Raw genomic sequence first — 17,074 nt, forward strand, 5'->3', positions numbered from 1 at the left:
GCTGAAGAAGGCAGTTTAGAAACCCTGCTAGGAATCATATCTCAAGTCAATTTTAGTACTTTGGCATGAAAAGAGGAATTTTGACCTGATGGCCTTCTAAAATGATAAAGGTAGATTTAATCATTAGAGAAATGTATTCAAACATCAAATTATAATTAATAGTTAGTTCATGGATTTTACCAATGGAAGTATATTGAAGATGAATGCCTTTTAATGGCAAGGGTTTAGATCCATTACTGAGGGACAATATCTTAGAGATCAGTAAATTATATGTGTTAGTAGTTCTCTTTCCTATCTATGCCAAATAATGAATTGCCTTTTATGATTTAACCTTGGATGCAGAGGAATTCCTTGGCAGAGTGTGCATACAAAGGGGAAAGCACCTCAACCTCTACTGATGACAAGGTGTTTTAATAGTTCATATGCAATACAACATCACAGGCTGTCATTAAACAGAAGGAATACAGATCAAACATCAAGTCAAATGAATCAAAAGGCAAACTTCTTTATTTTTTTAAATGTGTGAGTGCGTTTAATCTTTCTGTATTCATTTAATATGTAAGCATCTGGAGTGATTGAGAATTATCTGGATCTGCAGTTCCCATATCATTGCACTGTCTGTATACATGTAAAAGACTTGGAACCCAGAGAGTTTATGCTACATGTATTGGATGATGAAATACAAAACAAACTTTCCTGAGAGTGGTTGTCTGCAATTTGTTCACCTCCATTTTCCAAGATTGACACCTAAACCAACTAGTCATACATGACCTGAGGAAGCAGAATTGCATCTCACATTTCCTTGGGTTTATAGAGTTCAGAAGGTTGATTATATGTTTTCAATAGCAATTTTCCAGCCCAATAGTTTATTGTATCAATCGCTGTGCAACAGTTCCTATTGTAGAAATGCACAGCCGATATAATATCATAATACAGCAGTTTCAGGACTACCTTTTTTTTTTCTTGCATCATCTCCTATTTTTCAAACTTCCGTACCAAGCATCTGGGCTGTTACATCACATATGTTGATCATTAATTTGTATTTTCTTATATAAACAGTAAAGCAATGAGCATACATAATATTAAGAATATGAAGAATGTATTAAAGTGATATGCTATTCAGCTACAGCATACATTGGAGTAAAATGATTTTCAGAGGCAGCAAATCTAGTAAATGATTTAAAACAGAGAGCATCACCTAGAATTCCTTGGAAATAGTCTTTCTGTGAGGCAAACCTACCACCTTGTAGAGAGCAAAACAAGTCAAGATGCAAAAATCTATAATGGTAGAAATCCAGGGTAGATGAGCACATGATTTATATGATCTGATTTGGTTCTTGACAGGAAATGCACAAAAGAGCCTTAGCTTTAAAGAGTGCACATAATACCTACTCTAGATCTCACTGTACACTGCCACCCACAAAGCACCTGCCAGCTCTAGAAAAAACTTCTGGTAAAAGACCAAAAGCCAAACTATGTGCCACAGGAGAACAGCCTAAAATCCTATGTTCTCTCCTGAGATGATTGGGGAAAATGCTCAGTAAAATCACAGATGATCTTATGAAGATGAACATGGCCCAAAGCACAAGCACAGTTCTGGAAAATGACATGACTAGGTAGATAAGTAAAAGCAGATGTCAGTTAAAAAGAAATAAGAAAGTTGAAAAGAAAATTCTGCTTCCTCTTTATATGGAGGACTTTCTGCACTCCACTCTTCATCTATCTTGATGGACAGAAGCCTTAATCTTGAGAAAAGCAGGGAAACAGCTCACAGAACAAGTTGATGTCTCCATGTCATCCTATTACTTCCCCAAACTTTCTCTCTATCCATTATCTTCAAGTAGACTCTATCTATGAATCTACATTTCGCTGCATGTTCTGGATAGCTACTGTAAGATAGTTATCCACATGCATGATTAAAAGTTCAGTCCTCAGACCTTTATCATCTCAGATCCTGTAGCTTCTGTTTTAGCTTGATGAATCTTGTTTAACAACCCTCTCCCAACAGCTTTTCAGAATGCTACACGTGTATAGAGAGTGATAATGAAAAGAAGCATAGTGTTTGCTTTTGTAATGTATGCCATAATTTACATGAACTTGTCATTTTCTGAGCATAAAGGATATGTAGAAAAGTTTTGTGCTGTTCTATCTGTCCTTTACTCAGTAATTAAGAGTGCACTGATACTGATGCATTGTAGGCAGATACTATCCAAGTCTTGACAAAGAACCACAATTATTCATATAATTTATCATCATGGCCATCGTGAATACTAACTAGAACACTTCTTGATCAGAATTGTCAAAAGGCGCTTCCACTGCTCTTCTCCCAGGGAACATCTTTTCTGGCAGATGCTGCCTTTCATGCTAACTACAAAGAATCTCTCCTGCTTAATTTTGCATTTTTCTGGCCTTGAAGAAGCATGGCACTGTAAATGTGTCTATCTTTTCTTCCTTCTGTTCCCTCCTGAATAGATTTTTATAGAAAATTATTTCATGTGTTTGTTAACGTGGTTTTCTTAGTAGCATAATTCTTGGGGCTGACAACTTTTTTTTTCTCAAATATATACTGTTAGTCCTTCATCTCTACCCACATGGTAGAGAGCCTAGGTTGGAGGACCTAATTCTGTTCATAGCATTTAGAGTTTTGGTTCCACTGTGTTCAAATGAGGAAATTCTGATTTACACTGTGGATATAATAGCAGACTCAGGCTTTATGATAATAGACAATAATATGGTGTTTTTTAAGTAGGTTAAAAATCAGTTCCACTCCGGGATGCATGTGCAAGTTCCCATTGACATTGCACACACTGTGGATATCTGGGGGGAGAGAGTGTTTGACCCTGAACTGGAGAAATGATTCAAGCTACCACAACTACTTTTCTCTTTTATGGGAAATTTTATCACACCCAAGGGTATGCAGCTTGTCATTTGGGAGCTGTGTACTTTGTAACCTCAGTGAGAGACAAGAATTTATAAACTTGGCAACATTTTCAGTACTTCTGCCAAACCTCGTTCATTATTCAGGGGGCAGGATCTGTTGCATATTTCAGGAGTACTTGCAGAGTGATCTACTTGGGGCTCAATTAGTTGGTCTTAAATTCCTGTAGTCCTGCTCTAATCCCTGATGATAATTCACTTCTTAATATAGTGTTTTGTTTCTATATTAGATTTTCATAAATTAGTGCTTAAGTTGTAGCATTGATTTAGAAAATACAGAAAGTGTGAATCTTCCTGATTCTCTTGTATTTTCAATAACCATCTTTGGGGAAAATTTCAGTAGATGATTTATGGCTTTTCAACCATATATATATATACGTAGACTGCTGTATGTGGCACTGGGGTCCCTTTAAAAATATATTAGAAAATTCCAGACTTGCGGGAAGTACTGGGCGCTATTTTGTGCAACCTATAGAAGATAAAACTGGAGACTAAGCATTTTATATCAATAGGGCTGGGCAGGAAAAAAAAAAAAAAAAAAAAAAAGGACCATATGTGGTAAAGCAGAAGATCTACTTGTATGGATGGTAACTGTGGAAAGCTGCATTTGCACTCACCCCTTTCCATATGAACAGAAACACAGGCCTATAACACAGAGTATGTTGTACTGGGTTATGCTGGTACTTGCCCTTTACACAACCCGTCCTTGGAGAGCTGACCATATAAACCAAAAAAGCTCTGCTGTCTGACTTCTGTTGGTTATGGGGTTGTCCATTTAAATAAACCAAGTAGGAATGAACTATTAAAAAGGGATTCAGCTATAAAATACTGTGGTGGAGAACAGAATCCAGTTGCCTAAGCAGAAACAAGAAATCAAACAGCAAAGTTGGTGTCCTGCTCTGCATGCCAATGACAGGATGTCTACACGGTATACTTGTTTACATTTCCACCATGCACAGTAACTGTGTGAAAGTATATGCCTAAATAGAGAGTAAGACAATAATTAAACTTGAATAGCACATCCAGCCTTAATGGAACTGAACTTGTTCTAGTCCCTAGAGAGCGCCATGAAAGCACAGTGTAACATTTAAACTTTTGATTGCAATTGAATGTCCATAAATTCTACAGTCACTTCCTACAAACTCTTCATATGAATTAAAAAAACAAACAAACAAACACAAAACTTGAATTGATTGTTTGCAGGTGCTGGGTGATGCCTTACTTTATTTGCTTTTGTAAAGCGTGCTGTCTGTGTCACTCTTTGTTAGCACCACTACAGCAGCTCAGGACTGGCAGCCTGGGCGTGCGGAGTGTTAGGCTGTGCTTTGGTGATGTCAGGTTGCTTGTGTTCTGGCCTCCGCAGATGAGATGGTATATTGCTTCTTTGCCAATGCTGGCTTCAGGTTGTAGATCAATACTTTTGCTGTTTTCTGGGAACCCCACAAGCCTACCTTGGTGGGGGGAGTGTCTGTTGAAGAGCCAGAATTTGGGAGAGAAAGTAAGTTGCTTTGTTGGACCTTGATAAAGCACAATCATGGTAGTTCTTTAGTCCTTGTGTATGAGTGGGCATCCATAGCTGCCTATGTTCTCTCCACTGTAAGTTTTGGATTTTCTGTTATGTTGTGAGACTATAAATTGACTGGAGAACACTTCTAGAAGGCTTTTAGTGATTTCATCACCACTTAAAGGCAGAAGGTGGTTACTTTCCTACCATTTTTGGTGCTGCTTTTAACATCTCTGACACATTCAGTAGCCTTCTCTATACAATTAAGATTTTAGGGGAACATCACTGAATGAATGACAGAGAAAATAACACAACATTCTTGTACAAGATAAATAGAAATTTTCTACAGTACCTTTCAGTAAAGAAATGAGTGGGGAAGAAATGTTTATTTCCTGCTTTTAAAGAGCACAACAATACTTTTATGATGTAAAAACATTTAAAACAAAATAACTTTCTAATGCTGAATCCTAAAGAACAAAGAAGTTATAATTATATTCACACTTGAAAACATTTCTTTAGGGTTCATTGGCATTTCTTTATGAGTATATCATGTACCTTGTGCCAGACCTATGCCATATGCTCGATTGTCATGTGTTGTCTGGAAGTCTGCTCTTGGAAGCGTCGTCTGATTTATACTGATTGTAGCTCTTGCCTTCCCAAGAGCTAAAATTGCATGTGAAATGCATGGTAACAGCAGTGGAAGCACCTGCTGGCATCCCGTATTTATAGATGAAGACACCGAGTTGTGGGTGGGCTATGATAGCAGTTCAGTGGTGGCAGTGCAGTTCCCAGCAGGATCAGCGCAGTGTCTGGCTCCTGAACCACAGCAACCACCCAGCCCTATGCAGTGCGGCCAGCCCTTCTTCTCTGCTTTCCTCATCCCTCTGGGTTATGTGGACAGGCTGCCCCACTCTACCCAGGCCACCTCTTTGTCCCCATCTCACAGCTGGGGGCTGTCAGGAGGCTTCATAGAGTCGCCTCCTCTTGCCTCCCCAACCACCTTACCTCTCAGGAGCCACAGCAGGAACTGCAGAGAAAGTCCTGTGTGGGCTCTGGGGTATGACTGGAGTATTTAGCTCTAGAAAGTACACTAATCACTGCTGTGAAGGTACATCTAAGGAATCATAGGCCATGTTTTGGATAATTTCTGAGTGACAAATGAATGGCCAGAAACTAGGATATCGCTTGTAGCAAAAATTGAAGGTACACTAGAACATTTCAACAGAAAGTGCTAAGTGTTTTTGCCATAAATAATGCCTTTCTTTCCTAAATTCACTTCAGAAAGTAATTTTCAAAAACTTGTATCTGAAACTTTCTAAAAAGACTGGCAAATACCCACAGTGAAAAACTTCAGCCTCCCAGAGTTACTGCACTGGGTCATGCGTTGGAGTCAGGGTACTTACATCCTAAGTAGTGCTACCACCTCTAGCTGAAGTTAATATAAAAACAATTCCTGTCCTACAAGTAAAAGCTGGTGTTTTTAAACCAAGTAGTTACAGATATGCTTTTAATAACATTGATGAATGTTTGAACACCTTTTACTCTATCAAATGTATCATTCTGGGATGGCAGTTTGAGGCATCAGATGTCACACTAAGGGAGATGCTTTCCTATCAAAGGCATCTGGTCTCGTTTGCCAATTTTTTGGGCAGTTACTGCTGGCAGCTTGAATTTGCCTGCAGGTCATTAGTGTGGATAGGATGCTAATAAGCTTTCTGAGCTGTGTTATTCTCCTGGCACTGTTTTTAACTTATTTTGCACTTTGAAAAACCAATGCCTTTTAATTTTGTGAATGTATTAAGGTCTTGCATAAATTCATTGATGAGATTTCTTCATAAATTTTCTCCTTGATTCCAAAAGCACCATTGCTCTTGTTGTGAGATATATTTTCAGAATACTAAATACATTTGGGGTAATGCACACCCTTTGAAGTACCCTAAGATCTATTGCACTGTTCTCTGGAATTTGAAGAAACAGACATAGACAGAGATTTTCATTTATAACAGTAGATTTTTATGTGAAAATCTTTCACTGTAATATATTCTAAAATTTAAGTGCTGTATGTGAAGCATATACATGTATTTATCTTCTTTTTACTTCTTTTTCTTCTCTTTTCCTATTTCTTTGAGTTACATTTAGTTTGGATCTTGTCATCAACTCCATTCTCTAGTCTTACAATTTGGGAAGTTTGGTTTTTAACCTTGTATATTTAAATTGCTCTGTGTAGGTATTCAAAGAGAATTTTGAAAATACATTGGAGATTTGCTGAGTATGTCAACGTCCAAAGACCTTCTCTCTTGATTCCATTCATATTTACCTTTTAACTTCATAGTGGAAGCTTTTATAATTTGTCAGGAAGGATGAAAGCTGATTTCTTTTCCAGTGCTGCACAAGGCACTGTCATAGCTAAAGGTATTGATAGATAGCTTCCAAACTGCTTGGAGCTTTTTTTCAAACTGCTTGGAGCCAGGTATTAGGGGCAAGGCTTGATCTAAGAACATAGTTCTCCTGCACATGTTTGTTCAAGATCAGTGAGAGCAGTGATTGTAGAGCAAAATAAAGTGGGAATAAAAACTCTTTTGGTGTGACATTAGTTTTGACCTTTAAGAATTATTTTCTGAATGACCAGTGGGGACCTACAGCCGGGAATAAGTCTGTGGAAAGGAAATCAAGCATCTCGGATGTCCACTATATCCACAGAAAACTAGAGACAACATCTTTAAATGTTGTACTTCTGACACAGGCCAAAAGTTGCTTTGAGTTGCATTATAACTAATCCAGTCACTTGAAGTCTTGGTTAAAACGTATTCATAACACACATTGAATGGTTAAATCTGGGCAGTTGTATACGAAGAGAAATGGAGCTTTAGTAAGAGTGATGAAACATTCCCAGACATGTTTTCCAAACATATTTCTCTTTCAACTAGATGGTGGTAGTTTTAAAAATAGCTCAAAGACAACTTTTACTTCCCTTTGTTGCCTTGGTAGAATAAAAGCGAATGATATCTGAGACTTCTCAGGATTTTTAAGTCCCCAGAATATTTGATTTTCATTAAATATATCATTGATTCATCTAGATAATGCCTTTCTCCTCTGTCTGCTTACCACACAGCTAAAATGTGTAAATCCTCAATACACATTATGTTGAATTTATTTTCACTGAGTACATATGTTCTTTTATTCTATGATTATTTGTAAATTGAGTTTTAATTTTTGTTTTGTTCTGTCACTTGTCTTTTTATTTAATCTCATTTTTAAATTCTTGTGTGTTCAGAAGTCCTAGCAATGACACAATGTCATCTTGACACCTCGTGAGAGCTTTAAGATGTGGAAGAAAGTGCCAACCAACATCCCCTGTGGTTTGGGATAATGCTGTTCTGACAATGGTGCTTTACTGTAACACATTTTTATGGTCTGTGCAATTCTTGTAAAGGTTTAAAAATACCAATCAAATATTAATGACAAAACCCTGACATTACTTTAAATAGATAAATCAATAAGAGTGATGCTATGGTGTTCTGGAAGGGTTTCAATTCAGCAGAAGGGTGATTTTCTTGTTGCTATGGACAGTTGTGTGAGAGCGATGCCAGCTATGGGGCTGCTGGGGACAGGAGGGCCAGAGGCCCAGGCACATCTGATGCTGGGGAAGGTGGGCACTGTGGCATGCCAGGCACTTCTGGCATGGTTGCTGATCCTGCCCTGCGCATGGGGCAAGTGCTGCAGCTCATGGCCTTGTCACAGCCCCTTCAAACCCCTTGCCTCAACTTCAGCCATGCTTTTGCTGTCATTTAAGGCCAGAATTGCATGAAGGCTTTAAGTCATCATTGCTGCTCAAAGAGACTCAGGGTCTGCTGTCCCCTTTCTTCAACCAGTGGGGTTTGAGCAGCTACATAGAGACCTGGGCTGTTGGGTTGAGCCAGGCTGGCAGTAAGCTGGCAGGAAAAATAATTAATGGTGTATGATCTGAGTCCTCCCTGCTGGATGTGTTCCTGGTGTGTATCCATGATTCCTGTGTACCCAAGAAAACTGACTTTGATGGTAATTCGATAATTTCAAATTCAATTTTGAAATCATTGTTTAAAGCTGCTGCTCGGCAAGGCGTAGCAGATGAGCTCTACATAAACAACTCGCAGCATCACCATTCCTCATTCTGTCTCTGTGTGTGAGATATTTACTGCTGTGCTCTGTCTAGTACATGAAATAAAACTTGATGAAAAATAATTTCTCATTTTCGGAAGGGGATGCTTCTTGGTCTAGTTAGGGCAAGAATAATCATCTATTCTCAAAAAAATACCAGTAGGCAATGCAGCTCATCGTATGGCAGCTCTGTATGGTGGCTTGTGGTTTGTGTGTAAGAACCAGCACTGGGAGATATGTTGTATAGCCTAGTGGTATTCTTGCCTTCAGTGCTGGAGAAAGATTTTGTTAAAAAAATAATCTTGATAAAGTGTTTTTTTGTTTGTTTGTGTGTGTGTGTGTTTTTAATTAGAAAATGCCCTTTCTTTGATACCAAAATGTTCTAAAAAAGTGGTGACTGATTTTTTTTTTTTTAAATACTTTCTAGGGATTTTTGTCAAGCTCCATGCTTGATTTGTATTTTTAAAATATTACTACGTATACATGTATTATGTGATATAATTTACAATATAAAAGGAGAGGAATGCAACATCAGAACAAAATATTTAGGATGTCCTTATTTTATACACAAAGCAATTTGTTGTTTAGAATTTTAATTTTGTAAGATATGTCCCCAAGCTGGTTCATTTCAAAACTTTCTGTGCAGTGGGAATTGCAGAGTTTGACCAGGTCTAGCTGGAAGGCTCAGCTCCTTGAGCAATCTAGTCACAGAGGGAAGTGCAAGCCACACACCACTGCCATATGGAGAAAGTTAGTCTTAACAGGATTTCTATACTGCAGAATATTTGGATGTGATTGTTAGGTTTTGCGCAAGAACTAAAATGCACAGTCCCTAACCAGGAGCTGCCACAGGGGGCTGGGAGTGAATGCCCTGACTTACATTCACTTCTCCATCAGAAGGGGAATTTTCAGCTCCCTTCACCGACCTTGCAAGTTGTTTCTGAGGCTGCTCGCTGGGTGGGCAATTGCTGGCAGTATTTTTTGCCTTGCTTCTGCCATGGGTATGGGAGCTGGCATTTAATCATCAGTGCTCCCACCAGAACACAAACTGGTAAGAGCTCGTCCAAGAGGCAATGTTTCTTCTTGTTTCTCTTTCATACTGCCTTGCCTGCAAGTCACTCGCCAAGGAAGGCAGGAGGGATTTGCATTCCCCTCTGTCAGTCTGAGCTCACCCCTGCTTGGGAAATCAGATTAAGAAGACAATGATGGGAATTGTGAATTTGCTGTATGAGTATTTGCACAATTGGAAATTGGGTAGGATCTGCAAAAACAGTATCTATAATTAATGCATAGGAAATGCTTATGTTCTTTTCCTAGTCCTCTAATTAGGATAAATGTATGTATTTCTACACAGCTCATTAGGAGAGAGCATGGGAGTCAGCTGAATACATGTGGAAAGGGGGAGTTATCTTTAAAAACAAAGTAAGCGATGAGGTTAGTGCACTACTAGCGTAATGCTTAAGTACTCAGGAGCTCAGGGAGGCATGACTAAACTGCTGTAATAGCTTGGGAGCTGCAAAATACAAGAAGTGGAATGAGTGACTGGTAAGTAATAATGGCAGTCCTTTTTTTCCTGATCCTCCTTTTCCCTTTCTTTTCACTTGCAAATCATGAATATTCACAAGTCTGCATGAACTACACGTTCAGCAATCCCGCTGTGCGCTGCCATGGTTAACACTTTTGCTTTTGTGGTCCTATTGATACTAAAAGGCCTTACTTAAATGTATTCAAAGGGTGAGTTTACTTTTTCTTTCACATGCTACTCAGCTAACTTTATTTACATAATGCCCCAGTGACTGGTTCAGCTGCTCTAATTTCCTTTGTACTCCCATAACTACCTCTCAAGGTTAATGTTAGGCTCTATCAGTCATTAGTTAAGATTTGGATTATTATTTTTTTTAATTCTTCAAACAGTTTTCCTGGATTATAACTTGCCAAATCCCATGGGTTTAGATTCCCATTTCAGTTTAGACAGTTATTATGGTGATAATATTATAGAAATTATTCATTTGTCTAATTTGTGCTGGAAAGGATGGATACAGAATTTAGGGCAGGAAGGCAAGAAAGGAAGTTGTTCTGTATGAAGGAGAGCAGCAGGAATGCATGGTGCTCGGCCTGGGGAAAGTGAAAAGCCAGCTGAGAGCTTTTGGGGCACACTGACATGGGTAGCATCGTGGTGGTTGTATGCTACATAACTGATCAGGAAGAAGATATACATGAAACCTTCCTCAGACAACTGGAAGAAGCCTCATGTTTGCAAGCCCTGGTCTTCAGGGTGTACTTTCACCATCTCAGTATCTGCTGGAAAGGCAAAGCAGCAGGGCACCTGCATCCAGGAGGGTTTTGGAGTGCATCAGTGGTAACTTCCCAACACAGGTGGTCGAGGAACCAATGAAAGGAGGCTCTGTGCTGGACCTGATATCTACAAACAAGAAAGATCTGGTTTGGGGCAGCCTTGGCTGCCACAACCATGATCTGAATCCATGATCTGAATCCATGCAGGAGTCTGCATGGATGAACAAGGAGCTCCTGGAAAACAAAACAAAATAAACAAACAAAAACAAACACAGAAAGTTAGCTTGCAAGAGGTTGAAGCAGAGTCAGGTGACATAGGAGGAATAGAGAGAGAATTGGAGCATGTGTGGGTTGCTCCAGACACACGACTCAAACCTCCTGCCACACCTGCTTCTGTGTGGGGCCGATGAAACATTTGAGCTGAGCATTGGCATAGGCATAAATACCCTTTTTGGCTCTGCACTGTCCATTTACCAAAGTGTGGAATTATGAAGCGAGCTTAAAGTGACTGAACTGGATCCAGTAAACATACAGCGCACTGATGATGTTTGTCTGGAAGATGAAATAATTAAGAAAGTTTACATATTCACTAATTTTTCAGAGATTCGGGGTATAAGTGACATCTTTTAATGTATTCAGAAGTTACTTTAAAACACTAATACTACAAATCTCAATTGGCTGCCTTTATAATGACTTTATTTTTCTTTGCTAGAATTATGAAAAAGTTTCTAACACACATTATCTGTCAGGTTTTGAATTGTATGCAACTTAGAGGGAAAGAGGATATCTCTGGGCTCAGATAAGGCCACAATCTTAATAGACTTGTCTTGGAATAGCTTATCTGCTGTTCTTAACTACTAGCTACAGACAATGTAAGAATAATTGCACTGTTCTGGAAGGTGTCCATGGTCTAATTACCTATTGTAATTTATTAGGGATACCATATCTATATTAATCTGACACCATATTTTGCAAAGAAAACTTTTTCAAAATGAAAAGGGAACATTATAATATATTTGACACTTTTTTTCTTTTATGTCTATAGTTGCTGTTGTAATTAAAGAGCATGAAATCATGGCAAAGAGAAGAGGAAACAAACTACTCTCAAAACCCAATATGAGGTTGTAAACACTTGCCTCAGATGGGAAGAGGTTGTAAAAATAAATACATAAATAAATAAAACATTTAAGATAAAAATGAGGTGAAAAAAACAACACCACAGTGCTTAAAGAAACAAAAGGATGTGTCTTCCTGTTGCACTTGTCTTTTTCTTGTAAAGTGCTGTGGATACTTCTTAAGACTTGGACATTGGTAGCGATGTTATCCAGGTGCAGAGCAGTTGTGTGACATCTGCAAGATCTCATTGCATTTGGGCTTGGTTTAGGTTTTTAGATTTTTTTATTAACTTCTATTGCTTAACTTATTTAAATGCTAGCCCAAAGCCATGTAGGTATGAAGTTTTTATAGACCTATCTGAAATATAGATGTTGTATACTACATGCTGACCATTACATGGGAAAAATAGTAAGGCCTTTCTAGCTTTCTGTTCTACACTTTCTTGCAATCTTTATCTGCAGCCTGTGTTACTGCTTGTGTGGCTGTTATGGTTGGTTTTTCCATTATTTTCTTCTTCCTAGGGACCCACAGAGAGACCTTCCTTCTCCAGTGAAATGCAATGTTTAATTCTATTATCTGCTTCAGCTCTGACCACAGATCATTATTGTTCAAGATCATTTGCTCACTACTGCTGGTATCTAAAAATGTGAGTACACTGCTCATGCTTCTGAAAATACTGAGATCTCAAAAGTTGTTGCTTCTGATTCTTTTAGTGTTACCTGGCGGAGAGAAACAGCACTTGTGCCACTATTGTATAAGCTTTTTATTGAAAGGTCCAGTGAGTACAGTGAAAGGAAATTGGTACATGTGTATTAAAAAGTGGGTGTAACTGAGTATGCATTCCAGGCAAGGAGAAAAATAAAACTGAATGTATCTAAAGCTGCTGGGAAGCTTTAGCTGATGTTTTTATGTTGTTCACTCTTAATGTCTATGCATTAGGGCAATTTCAGCATGCGGTAACACTTTGCCATCTTTTTATGTTATCTGCTTAGCTTCAATGTGTCTATACTTTTGAATTTAGTGATCGATTCCTTACATCAAGGTAATTTGTTCTCCCTGTATGATTTTCCATATTCTGTAAAATTCCAGGCAGCATTCTGGGAGGACTTTTAACAGTTCTCAAAATTGTGTTGTGAATGCCTAAGATTTGGGTATTGCTTTCTCTAATTAACCTGGCTTGTATGTATTTTGGCACCCAGTTTGCATGGTTCTCTCTATTTCATAGCTATGATCTCATTGTGTATGGTGCGCTTCCTAGGACCCAGCATAATAAAGGTTCCATGCTTTTATGTCTACAGTGCTTAGAGTAATAATAAAACAAGTGTGGGATTAAATATTATAAACATGCATGTGAGAAACTCCATGTCTCCTCAGTGTGCTTACTGGGATTAATTACACACATCCCTTGGGCTCCAGACCTGATAGCATAACATTTGTGCTGATAAGCATAATTATTCCTGCAAGTCATCTCCCTTTCTTCATTGATTCTAAGTCATTACAAGGTAGGCAGATAGGGGAGAAAAAAAAAGAAAAAGAAAAAAAAATGTCCTTTTATTCCTGACACATAAGAGAACATTTCTAGGGATGTTAGAGGAAATACAGAACTCGTCTCATGAAGCTGGATGCACATTATCCAATCTCAGCCTTGATAGTTTTCTTCTACTGGCTTAGAGATGGAAACAATATATGTTGCAATAAAGCGTGATGCCCTGCTTCATTCAATTTTAGGTGGTATTCAGCTCCGTAAAAATGAAGAAATTGGTCACACCCAGTTGTTTAATAGCAAGGTATCTTGAAAATCATTGCCATTCTACTTCCAAACTTCAGTGCTTTGGAGTATTGCAGCATTTCTTTCTGCAGCATCCTTCCTGTTTTAGGTAATAGCAAACAGCAGATAATGCTAGTGGTAGCACTGAATTTTAATTACTTTCTAGGTGAGTGATGATTTGCTGGCATTGCCAAATAGTCTCAGTGGATTGGATTGTGCAGTGGGGGCTGTATATCACAGATGAAAATCTGACAGAAGACTTCAAATCATTTTGTCTCTTGCTTGCTCGTGTGCAATTTTGCAACCTCTTCCTGTGAGTGGGTTCAGCTAGGTTTGAAATCAGTCTTCTATTCAGGTCACATTCATTTTTATTTATTTATTTATTTTTAATAGCTTTGGGATATGTTGAAAAAAATGTATATGGTTTAACTAGGACTAACCTGAATAAACCATTTTTCCTTATCTTGAGACTTTGCATGTTTTATCATGTAAATTATGATGAATGCTCCAGTACAACCTTGTGTTTAATTCATTAACATGGTCTGACTATAACTGCTGTCTGTAACCCAGAGTACCTATCCAACACTGAAGACTTGATGGATGTGATAGTCAGAAGTCTTGGCAAGTGCCTTGACAGCAAATACAGAGCTTTGGTATCCTCCTTAGAAATAATCTTTCTTTTGGCAACTGTATTGTGATTCGTTATCATTTACAGAAGCAAGCAATACATTCCAGATAGACATAGCTCATTTTGATCGTCAAACAAAATGACATTGAAAAGTCTGTTTCACACAAAGGACTGCCTTTGTCAGTAGAAGAAAGCCCCTTTATGCTGAGCAGGTTTTGATGTGATTTACTCCCAGGCAAACCCAAACGAAACTGGGGGAGTAGGATGATTTAAGCCTACCACTTCAGCTCAAAAATCTGTGAATTTTGATCTTTTTTCCTCGTTTCAATTTGGAGCAAATTAAAACGAAATTATGTAATTGCTCCTGAATATAACTGTTGTTGTCCAGCTGTATCATCTGTGGCTCATGTATTACAGCAGCCATGATTCATACTTTATGAATTCTAATACAAGTACATTTTAAATGATTTTATTATCAGTTTAATCAACTGAAGCAAAATACATGATTGTGATGCAGTAGTAAGGAGAGAGACCTACAGACTTGTCCTTCTAGTCACTGGGAATTGGTATGCAGATGAGAGAACAAAGAGGGTTCTAATATGAACTTACAAGCAACCTGGCCATCAGGATTATGAAAGTCAGTACTTAACCTATGTGTTTCTTGGTTGATCAGAGTGTGAGAGTCTGAGAGCTGGCAATGTGAAAATGTCTGATCTTTTTGTTGTCTTGCATCCCTGTTTGCCAGGTTCAGAGGCAAAGACTTCCCCTTTATGAATAAGGTCCCTGAGTCCAATTGATGTGTATCAGAATTTGAAACTGGAATCAATGCTCAGCTTGCATACTTCGATCTGTGACATGTATATTTTTGTTATTCAAACACTTAATAACATTTTACCACATTACTTACAACAGTCCCTGCAGTCATGCTGTCCATTTGAAAGTGTTTCCAGGGTAACATATATATTTTTAAACTGAATTGGTAGATCAGAAGATTTAGGGAACTGCTGTTTTAAACAGCAAAACAAAAAATTTAATGGTGAAAGAAATATGGCATTTTGAAAATGTGAAAGTAAACATCCTGCAGGCTCTGGGTATGAAGCTGTCGAGAGCAGTTTATGCAAGCAGCTTTGTCACTGAAGAAGAAGTAAAGCCTAATAATTTTTTAATAGGCCTATAAATCTCTCTTATGATATGCAGCTACTGTAAACACTTCTTCCATATTTTTCCAAGTATTTATGCAGTGTTGTTAAGTGTTGTTAAAGAGACATGATTGCCACAGCTCTCTTTCCCTCTGAAGGGGTTGCCAGCTTACCAGGGGGTGGCTAGAGGGTGTGGAAAGTGCACAGGGCAGGGGAAGACAAGCAAATTCCCAAAGGAAATAGCCTTATAGATATTTTTATAAAACTTGTAGGTAGTCCCACAGTTACAGGTGCTAGCTTGTGACTCAAGTCCTAGGGAGCTGTAGGCACAGACCCCAGTGTGTCCTGCAGTCTGTGCACTACCGGATTGGGATGGAGAAAGCCCCAGTGGCTGCCCAGCATTCATACCATGGCCATATCCAGCCCTGATTCCTATTTTACCTAAACTGTACAGTACTTGTATAACAAAACTTGAATTTCAGAAAACTCTGAAACTAAAGGAATGAAGTATGTAACTCAGATTTGTAGCAGAGTCCTGCACTGGAGAACTCACTCTGAATAGATTATAGCTTTGGTGGGGTTCTGGGTCCAGAACGAAACTGTTGAACTTTTTTATAATGAGAAAATTGAAAGCCTAGTTCTCTTCTTTGATTCCCCTTTCAGGCTTCAATTGGTGGACGTAATAATCTTGATTCACTAAAGATGTGAGTTGCATAAAATACGACAGCCCTCAGCCCTAGCATAATACATCGTCTCTTAGGGATCTGTGTTCTGAATATTTTCAGCTAAGGATCAAATGGGTATGCCTGTCGTGAGTAACTTTTCTTTATGCCTGAGGAAAGAGACAGTGCATGTTTCAGTGTGCGGACTGTTTTGGTGCTGCTTAGATTTCCAAGTCTTTGGAGTTAGACAGAAAGCAAGGAACAGGACAGTTCAAAGAATTTCTGATTTCTGCATTGAAGTTTTCTTAGTATAAAAAAAAAAAAAAAAAAAAAGAGGGAGAGAGAGAGGGAGAGAGTTTTGTCAAAAAACATAAACTAGGCCATAGAGACCCAAGTAGAAATCCTGCATCCTGGTGACACACGGAAAAGAATCCACAACCATAGGACACAACCATAGGATTGTAAAGTAGGTAAATTTTATTGCAGTGCACTGGGCGCACTGGGAATAGCTTCCCTCAAAAAAGTGCGCACCTGCCTGGTCATCTCTCACAGTTTCATACATGACTACTGATATATATTACATGAACTCTAATACATACTCATTATTTTCCCCAAAAAGGGACCAATTCCAAGTACTCATTTCCATACTCCCCACCCTTAGCTCCTCCCAGTTGCACCTGGACAATGTAGCCTGGTGGTTGCGGGCAGGGGTCTTTCAGGATGAAGGCAACGAGGAAAAGGAGGTTAAATTTTTTACCTTTCTGGACTTTGACCTTCTGTTGGACAGTATTTAGGCCTTTTTAACTTATCTTTGCCTTGTTTCCTGCCAACAAGTCATTCATCCTTCCCTAATGAGTTGTCTGTCCTTCCCTCATCATCCATTGGCCT

General features: G+C 38.6%; 1 long non-coding RNA gene across 13 annotated transcripts in view; it reads left to right on the forward strand.

Annotated features, from left to right (window-relative positions):
• Positions 1 to 17,074, forward strand: part of LOC137861858 (uncharacterized) — a 535,363-nt gene that overhangs the window by 251,786 nt on the left and 266,503 nt on the right. For 2 of the 13 annotated variants that reach the window (XR_011099893.1, XR_011099891.1), the window contains exon 5: positions 12,511 to 12,635. The exons of the other annotated variants lie outside the window; for them this stretch is intronic. This is a non-coding gene — a long non-coding RNA (uncharacterized lncRNA). The remainder of the gene's footprint in view (positions 1 to 12,510; positions 12,636 to 17,074) is intronic. 13 annotated transcript variants of the gene reach the window in all.

The sequence above is a fragment of the Anas acuta genome, chromosome 10 (assembly GCF_963932015.1).
Source record: "Anas acuta chromosome 10, bAnaAcu1.1, whole genome shotgun sequence".
Lineage (NCBI taxonomy): Eukaryota > Metazoa > Chordata > Aves > Anseriformes > Anatidae > Anas > Anas acuta.